Consider the following 9,923-nt stretch of genomic DNA (forward strand, 5'->3'; position numbering starts at 1 on the left):
ATTTTGTTTTCAAACACATATCTAAGTTTTTCAAGTGCACCATGTACATGTTTTATGTACACATGAAACATTTTCTTTATACACATTCTACATTTCTCAAATACATGATGTACATTTTTATTACAAAAAATGTTTTGAACAACTTTAAAATATACACGTTCTACATTTCTTGAATACCCACTGAAATTTTTTATTGTAATAAATATATTTTTAAAGAGCACAAACTATTTTTAAATACATGATTAACATTTTTTCGAACATATCCTTTTGATCTATACTTTGTCCATATATATGTTTACATATTTCGTATACACTAGGATTATTTATAATATACATGCTTAACATTTTCTATATTCTTTATTAACATTTTTTACAGCTTTTATTTTTTATGTATGTTTCTTTATACACTATGAATTTTTGTATTCACCACGGACACTTTTTATATACATGTTTAACATTTTTTTAAACACGACTAACATTTTCTAAAACACATTTTTTCATGTCTATTTTTTACAAACACATTCTACATTTTTTGTATATATCCAGAACATATTTAATATACATGTTTATTAGTGTCCAAATACATGATTAAATTTTTTAGAAACATATCTTTGATGTCTACTCATTTCTAGACACATGGTACATATTATATATTTTATAAATGCATGATTAACATTTTTCAACTTTTGTATATAATAAAGTGAATTTTATAATATATATATATATATATATATATATATATATATATTCTGAATATTTTGAAATACAAGCAAATGTTAAAAAATGAAACAAAAAAGGAATGCAAAAATGTGAATATAAACGGAAGGAAAAAGAAAGCACTAAAGGTCATTTCGCGCTGGGCGGCGCAATCAGGCGGTGCCTTCAGCGAGACGTCCTATTGTCTCGTTGATTATGGGAGTGGCTCGAATGAGTTGAGCCACTTTTTGGGCTTAACTCAAACCGAGCCCAACAACTCGCTATTTATTTTTGGTTGTTTCAAATATTTTCATCCAAAGCGTGCTTCTTGGGTAAAAGATACTTCGAAGGTTCTAGTAAAGATTGGAGAAGGATTATTGCCTATAAATTCCATGGAAGGTGCTTTGTGACAATGCTCAATCAGTGTTCCTCCTAAAATGCCTGGCTCTGCTGAACCACCGGTGTGGAGAGCTGTTGAGGACCGCGTGGACTGATCCTTCCCCGGGATGCGTGATGAAGAGGGATGCCAGACCCTGATGTCCAACACTTATTTCCAGCGTGCCTAAGTGCTTGGCTGTTGTTATTCCTAAGTTGTTGATTCTTTTCATTTGTGTTCTGGGTGTAATGTTTTAGGGAAAGTTTTCCAAAACTATCGAAACTTTCCAATGGTTGGGAAGCATTATCCGATAGTTCCCAGAATACTCAGAAGGACCTATATTGAATTGCTCAAAGTTTTATTTTTTAAATATGATCCACATTAGGATTTAAAAAATCAAAGTTTTCAAAGTTACAGTGAGGCGACTAGGCTTGGGGATTGCCTCTACATCGCTTAAGGCGCAAATTGGTGGATCAGTGCTCATGCGCATGCTCGGTTAGGCCGCCCATTAGCACCCTCGACCAGTCGTTCACTCGCCTGCTAGCTACTTGTTTAGGGGGGAAACTAACACATCTGTTTTATGGATTAAAAAAATCATACTTAAAAAATGTTCGTGGATTGAAAAAAATATGGATTTGAAAAGAAAATCATGAATTTGAAAAAATATATCACAAAATTAAAAGTATTGATGAATTTGAGAAAAATGTTCATGAATTTGAAGAAACTTTGCAAAAGAAGGGAATAAAAAGTAAACCCGCTTCAACATGCAAACATGCACGAGAATTTCCCCTCTACATGCTATTTATGTTTAATAAATATTTCAAAACTATAAAATAATCAAACACTATAAATTATATGTATTTTAAGTTTTAGCTCTCATATTATTACATCAAATATTCATGTCCGTACAATTAAATATCACTGAAATATATTGCAAAGTACTCCCACAACAAGTGCAGGCCGACAGGCCTGAATTTCTAATCTTTTCATCAAGATGAAAACACACACAAGCAGTAATAAAACATTCAGTACACCTTGTTCACTGAATGATACAATACTTGGCTGTAACATTGAAGGGCAATTCGCTCCATGAATGATTCAACATTCAGGGGAACAGTATATGCCAATGGGGTGCCATACCCACCAAAGTATTAATTTAATTCAAACCAAAACATGATTTTTTTTATTCTGCACGCAAAATACACCAAGAACTTAAGATAACAGGAACCCCGCAATTATTTCATATTGTTCATGCACCAATATTGGAAAGGATCATCGAGGCAGTTGACAAGTGGCCGTATGCAGGATGCTGCAGCCCAGACTTACGCAATAATGGTGTTCTGCTTGAGAAGACCAGGTTAATCCTGAGAAGAAGAATTTGTTAATACTTTCATATTGACTAATCATAAAAATAAATGTAGGACCATCGAAATTTTTCTCTGCATATTCCATGGGAAGGATTTACATATACTCCCTCCGTCCCAAAATAAGTGTCGCTGATTCAGTACAAAGTTGTACTAAATCAACGGCACTTATTTTGGTACAGAGGAAGTACATTGGAAAATTTCTCTTAAGTTTATCACACATCTGTTGCAGAGAAGTTTCAGTATCGCTAAATTTTTTCTATTGAACGGGAACCATGGACATACTGAGCAAAGGTTCTAGTGAAGTTTCAATTAATGATGTTTGGCGGTATTTCCGTTACCCTGAAGGAAGCAATTTTTTGTGTGGATATTCTCTACCTTAGATCCTAAGCTACTTGATTTATTTATTACTCCCTCTGTTTAAAAATGCAAGACGTTTTTTTGGTTTAGATCGAGACTAAAAAACATCTTACATTTTGTTACAGAGACAGTACAAGATTTGCTGTTATAACAAAATGTGCTGTAAAAAACTGTAGATACTAACTAGTTGGTGAGTGACTTACATTTCCTTGTCACAGGCTGATCTTCTATAGAATCCCACACCGGGATCTCCTTAATCCCAGAATATTCATTAAGCAACACAAGGAACTCTTCAGTGATATGGAGAAAACTTAAGACTTTGGAGGGATGTAAGAAACTCAAGGCCAGCTGGAACACCCTTCAATTTTCTCAGGTTCACTAGCTGCAAAATATGGAGGCTTTCCATGGCACCTTTCTTTATCTTTAGCTTACTTAGAGAAGGCAAGTCACGCAGTTTCAGAGACTTCAAATTGGGGAACCATCCCTTGTTGAATGTTAATATTTTCCCGACGAATGCTTCTGTAAGATGCAGCTCTGTCAGGTTATCCAATCCCGAGATGGATGGGAGGGGATCTTCTGGCAGACACGACCAAACAAGATATAGTCCACATAGCTTCTTCCCTCCTTTCTGGAAAAGAGGAGACTGAAATGTCACTTCTGCCAATCTCCCTCTCAGAATGAGTTTCTGAAGGTTGAGGGGTGGGGTTTTCAGCTCATTCAACTGAAGAATTTGATCCTTGTCACTCATGGTAATATGTAATTGATTCAAGAGTTGCATCTTCAAGATGGACCTGCAAAAAAGCGCACAGTGGGTTTCCTTCTGGTTACTTATCCTCAAGCTCCTTAGTTGCTTTAGCTCCCCCAGCTCTTTAATAGAATCTTCTCGTGCTTCAATTGTATTCAGTGTCTGCAAACTTGTCAATTTTAATAGACCCTTCTGGATGCGCATACCATGGCGACATATAAAAGATCGATGTGACCGATCTACAATTCTCTCAACAAGTAAGTGCCTCAAGTTCTTCAGCTTGACAATCCCATGAGGCAATTCTTGTATCACACTGTTGAAAATATCCAATGTCAACAAGTTGGAGAGCTTCTCAATAGACTTCGGGAGGATCTTCACCTTTGAATCGCGCAGATTAAAAAGATCTCCAACAGCACTTGGCACTTCCTCGATGGTCAAGCCACATAGTTCTAGGACTACGATGTACTTAGAGTTAACTGCTACAGAATCAAGTATTCTGGATGATGGCATGGCCTTATGAAATATGATGCAAGATCTAAGACGAGGTAGCTGTAAATGTGGCAAAATATCATTGCTGCATTTAGATACAACCAAGCGACGAGTGTTTGTGTCCAGAATACCATGATTCCCATACTCATATGCAAGACCAAAACTTTCTTTCTGGGATAAATCAATTGCCAACTCACGAACAATGTCATGCATTTTGCAGGATCTTATTCTGCCAAATGAGTTGCATTCCGCAGGCTGCAGCATATTTCTGTGGACAAGCTCGTTCAAATAGCCTTCTGCCACTTCTTCCAGTGTACTACTATGACCCCTTTCCTCAATGAACCCCTCTGCAATCCATAGTCTGATGAGTGACTTCCTGTGAAGAATGTAGTCCTCCGGAAACAAGGAACAGTACAGAAAACAACTCTTCAGGTATGTAGGAAGGTATATGAAGCTCAAATACAAAGTATTCCTCACATCATCAAGCCCCGGGTTATGCGCCAGCTCCCAACCTAGCTGGTCATGGATTCGTTTCCATTCTGTTGGATTCTTCTCGCGCACAAACAAGAGACTTCCAACTGACACAATAGCAAGAGGCAAGCCTTTACACACTTGGCCACTATCTGCTCTGAGTGGCCCTTCAGCTCCGTAGGGCATTCATAATCTTCCTCCCTCCGAAAAGCTTTCCTACGGAAGAGTAACCATGCCTTGTCATCTGGCAAGCATTCACTTTTTAGTGCACGTCCTTTGGACGCCAGCCGAGCTATATCGTCATTGCGCGTCGTAATGACTATTCTGCTTCCTTTAGTATTTGGGGCAAGTATTTGGGGCAAGTTCTCCTAACAATCAGGTATCTCTTTTGCTCTAGAAACTTGCTGAGTTTGCCTTTTATATTGATCAAGTCCATTGTAGTGATCTCGGTGGGAGCAGTTTCCCCATCACGATGAAGTTCCTTAAATAGTTTCCTCAAGAGCTCTATTGGCGAATATGTTTGTGAGACAGATACCCATGCATGGCAGTCATACTTTTCTCTCTTCTCATTATACACATTTGCAGCTAACCAAAAATCTCCTCGCTTTTTCTTCATTGCTTCGATGATCTAGTTTACAATGTGGGATTACATAGGTATAAATAGCAGCTAAACTACCAATATCTAGTTCAAGTATACACATTTGAAGCTAACCAAAAATCTCCGATCTGTTTTTTCCCATCGCAAGTTATGCGAGTCGCCACGGGACGTTCTGCCAAGTTGAAGCTAGCCTCTAGTTCAAGTATACATATGGCAAGACACGCATGTACTGTGGCTAGGCACGAAATCAATCAAGCTAGCTTTGCATGTATATGTGCTGCATCTGGGTGAATCGAGCTAGCGTTCTAAAGCCAACAAGGACCGGATCAGATGTGGAACTGCAAGAACTGGATGGAAAGAGAAACTAAAATCATGATTATGATTTACAGTTAAGAGTCACACACTTGAATTTTGTACTTGTGTTTTTTACAGGAGTGTTATTCTCTCAATTAGGGTAGTGTGTATTTGTTTATTTGGGTTAGATATGAGAGACGAGTAAAATTATATTTGTTTATTTATGTCTCTTAAAAGGCTGCTAGTCCCACATGTAGGTAGAAGTACATTTTGTTTATTTGGTATGTGAACTCATTATCAACTCAAACATTTATAAGTACGAAAGATATCTTACAAAAATATCCACCTTAATAGAGTGAGTGTGGCCTATACTGCACATTCCAGTACTTTAGCAATTTAGTTCATGGTAAGTTGCTCATGCACAACGAATTATATCAGTTCTATTATCAGTGTGTTTTACAGTTGTTAAGAGTGAGGAAATATGCAACTTGTATTTTCAATAGGCCATAGTCATAGCATAAATACGTACATGTGTGTTAAATGTGCAGAAAACTCCTTATACAACAAGGATAATTGAAGGCGCATCTAACTCTTCGGGCGATTGAATGTTCATCCATTCCCCAAGGTAAATTTTGGTGACTAATTTCAACATATCTCAAGAAACTAATGCCTGCTACAAGATTATTTCGGGAAAGTTTTCAACGAAGGAAATGGAAGGTGACCCCCACAAATCAACATGATCACAAGTATTAGTCAAGCTCAAGAATTGCCATTGTCATTTGAGTGATCCAAGATCACATCGAGTTCTCTTAGGCATGCCGATACTATCAAAAGGAGATGAGGAAGCTATAATGAGTTTTTCTCGAGTGATTGAAGATCAAACTCCATAAGTCATCAAAAGTCTTCATTTTTCCTCCACTATGTGATGTAGGGTGGAACCCTAATGGTGTCGATCTTTCACGATTGGAGAGGATCCCACGAAGAACACGAGAGGGGGAAACAAGAGGAAACACTCAAATAGACAAGACAGAATCACACATGTGCTAAATCCACATACACACGGAGAGATTCACAATCCAAAGTCAATAAGGGAGGATACACACGGTAGCTAGTTCATCCCAATCCGTGAGGAGGTGGGGTCTCGAATCCGTAGAGGATCTTCCCTAGAAGGGGTCTTGAATCCGCTTGGGGGATCTTCTCCTAGGAGGTCTTGAACTCCAAGGAGTAGGGGTAAGTGGATGAGCAAAGCTCAATCTCTAATGAGCTAATCCTTTGCTAACCCTAGATGGAGGAGGGGGAGGTCTATATATAGTGCTAGTACAAGTTGAGGCGAGTTGGAGGGATACATGGGCCAGAGGCCCGTTACACTGTGTGCAGACATGGACCGGATGTCCGGGGCAGCTGTGGGTTTTGGTAATGTAGTCTTCGGCCGGATTTCCGGGCAGGGGCTGGATGTCCCGGGTCGTCGGGCGGATGTCCGGGGTTGGGCCAGATGTCCGGTGCCTGTAGGTACTTGGCGTCTAGGTTGCTGCTGTGGTTGAAATCTTCAGGGGTCGGATGTCTGGGTCCTGTAACCTTTCTCCGGTTCCTCTAGTCGTGCTCCTTCGTCCATGTGCTTGGGGACTTTTCCTTCATCACGAGCATCTCCGAGAGGGTCTTCTCCATACCTAATCACACATAGCATTCCGGCTTTAGGTAGTAGCCATGTCTCACGTGGGTCATACGGAATATCACAAAGGAGAGATGTCACCTCGGTCTCGAGGGCTCTTGCACGTGCTCGTGTCATCGGTCCACTTGGCACTTGGGGAAACATAGGTAGGTCCATGGGGATGACCGTAGGATTACCGCACAATCATCGCAACAGTTTCAAATACTGTTGCATCTGCGTGCGCACAGAATTGTTTGTTGGAGGTCTAGGGCCCATCTTAAATAAGGGCCCAATATATCGGTCTACATACTTAAATAAAATACAAAAAATGATTTGCAGAACAAAAAACCAACATGGACAGGGCGCACATGCCCCCCTCCTCGGTGCACTTTAGCATGTTGTATTTATTCAATAGTTATTTATAGTTGAGTACATTATAATCATTATTTATCGTATAATCACATAGAGATGGTGTCTTCTGACTTTATTTGCTAGCTAAAATTATGTTTTTGTGTTAATGCCTTTATATTTTCCATGATGTATGATATATATTGTTGAAAGTATATATGTTAATATGTTAATGTTCATTGTGCCTCAATCGCACTAGGGCCTCCATGATGTTAAGGCCGGCCCAGACTAAGTGTATGTTCCGGTGACATAACACATACTCCCATGCAAAATTTAATTCTCACAAACATCCATGCATCCAGGCAGAAACATCAGTTCACAAAAAGATTTCAGCTTTACTAGGAAGCACTATCTCTTCTGCAAGTCCTTTGCAACAGCAATAGCAGCAGCGAGATACTCCGTGGAAATCCTCTTCCCAGCCCAACTACCACTCTCATCTCTCAAAATCTCTTACAGCAACAGCGAGCGGCACGTACGCCTGCAACTAGCACATGCCGCTGCAGCTAGCATTGCTCTGGGTACAGCAAGACCAGCAGGCGGCGCCTTGCGAGTCCGACGAGCACTGGGACGACGACGGCGGGCAGCGACCACCACCGGCATCCCGCCTCCATCTGCCACAGGTTTTTTCAGGTTAGGATATGACCCCCCCCTTCTGTCCCCCCAATTTGCATCTGGTGCTTTTTTTGAGGGGTGGATCTCTGGTGCTGATTAGCGGAGACACGGTTAATACCGACTATATATGGCTTCGACGATATTGTTCATGTTAAGCCAGTTCATGTTTGTTTAGTTTCATGTTCAAGCTAGCTAGTTCTTGTTGTCTTGTTGGGTAGTACTGTATGTAATAGTTGTGCCAACTTTCATGTCTAGGGCCAGACAAACATGGAACGAGCAGAGGGACACAGACTCGTATGAGTATTAAATGTGAATCTCACGCCAGGGCGCCAGTCTGTGTTGGTTCTCTCGCATGGGTTTGGTTGTGACAAGTCTGTTTTGGACAATACAATTGCCCGTGTACGAAGAGATGTACGGTTCAAGGAGAGCAGCGTCCTTTCGTACGATCTCGCCTTCTCGGGTCAAGGCGACAAAGAGTACTATAATGCCAACAGGCATAGGTACGAAACGCTCGATGGGTACGTCGAGGACCTCATTGTTTCCCTTCAACATTATGGCATCTCGCAATGCGTTTTTGTTGGACGTTCTACGTCTGGCTTAGTTGGTATTCTAGCCTCAATTCGCTGTAGAGATCTCTTTAGCCACCTCGTTCTCATTGGCACTTCCCCCCGGTGAGTAATCAATACAAACGTTTTTCCCCAGTAAGTCTCGGGTCTCATGAGTGGGAGGGAAGGGGATGGGATGGAGCGGCGGTGGGAGACAATGGAGCCTCAACAAGCTCTCACCTGATTGCCGTCAGGTTTGTGGAGGGGAAGGGATGAGAAGGGGCGGCGGCCGTGGTTGATGAGGTCGCCAGCTGTGGGGGGAGAGGGGAGGGAGGGGAGTGGGTGAGATCCAGTGAGTGGAGTGGATGAGGTCGCCGGATGGGTTGGGTGCTTTTCTTTTTTTGAGTAAATTTTTTTTTTGTAATACTGCTGGGTTGGGTGCTTGTTGGGCCGTGCTGTATAGCCAATTTGGGCCTTTGATCGACAATGTTTTCTCTCCGAAGAAAAAAAATACACTAAAGTATATACATGGATCATATGAATAAATGTTTTAACCTTCAAAAACAAATACGAATAAATGTTGTTTTCTCAAAAAAATGAATAATTTTTTTATACTTACTACATATATTCAAAGTAACACAAAAAAGTAAAATTGTAGGGAAAAAACCCGAATATACTTGGTTTATGTTGGATTGCTTGCATGTTTTTATCTTTTGTTGGACAATTTTCCTTAGCCTGCATAAAAAATTAAACTCTTCTACTAAAAAATATAAATAGTTTAAAATGATTTAAGAAATTTCAGATGATATATTATTTATATATGCACATTATAGTTGGTTGTTTCCTCCGAAATAAATGCAACATCTTTGACTAATAATATGAAAAACAGTTTTTCGTTTTTACAAAATAAAACAGTTGTGTTTGTTTCACTCTTACTTTTATTATATATTGTATATGTTTATATCATGTAGTAGAAAATATCATTTATATTTCATCGTAGATAAAGAGTGATGGGTTCCGACATACACACTGATATAACCAGGCTGGATGCAACGATGACAGACCAGACTGAAACACCACGAGAAGAGGTATATAGCTAATTATTCTTTGTCTGTGTCTTATATATGATAATACAAAATGTTTATATTTTACATATTATTATTTTTCAGAATATATGAGACATAGATATGGATTTTGGAGATGCACAAAAAGAATACATCGATAAGGGTTCTGAAGCGGCGACGCTGAAAGGGGCCGAAAACTCACTGAGTTTTTTAAAACAAAATGATGTGAGGGCGGTGATATCTCATAAAAAAT

The 9,923-nt window shown here is 39.7% G+C and overlaps 1 pseudogene; it reads right to left on the reverse strand.

The window, feature by feature from the left end:
• Positions 1 to 2,979: 2,979 nt before the first annotated feature.
• Positions 2,980 to 5,117, reverse strand: LOC147983457 (disease resistance protein RPM1-like; annotated as a pseudogene).
• Positions 5,118 to 9,923: the final 4,806 nt, after the last annotated feature.

The sequence above is a fragment of the Triticum urartu genome, chromosome 2A (assembly GCF_056163025.1).
Source record: "Triticum urartu cultivar PI428250 chromosome 2A, HENAU_Tu73, whole genome shotgun sequence".
Lineage (NCBI taxonomy): Eukaryota > Viridiplantae > Streptophyta > Magnoliopsida > Poales > Poaceae > Triticum > Triticum urartu.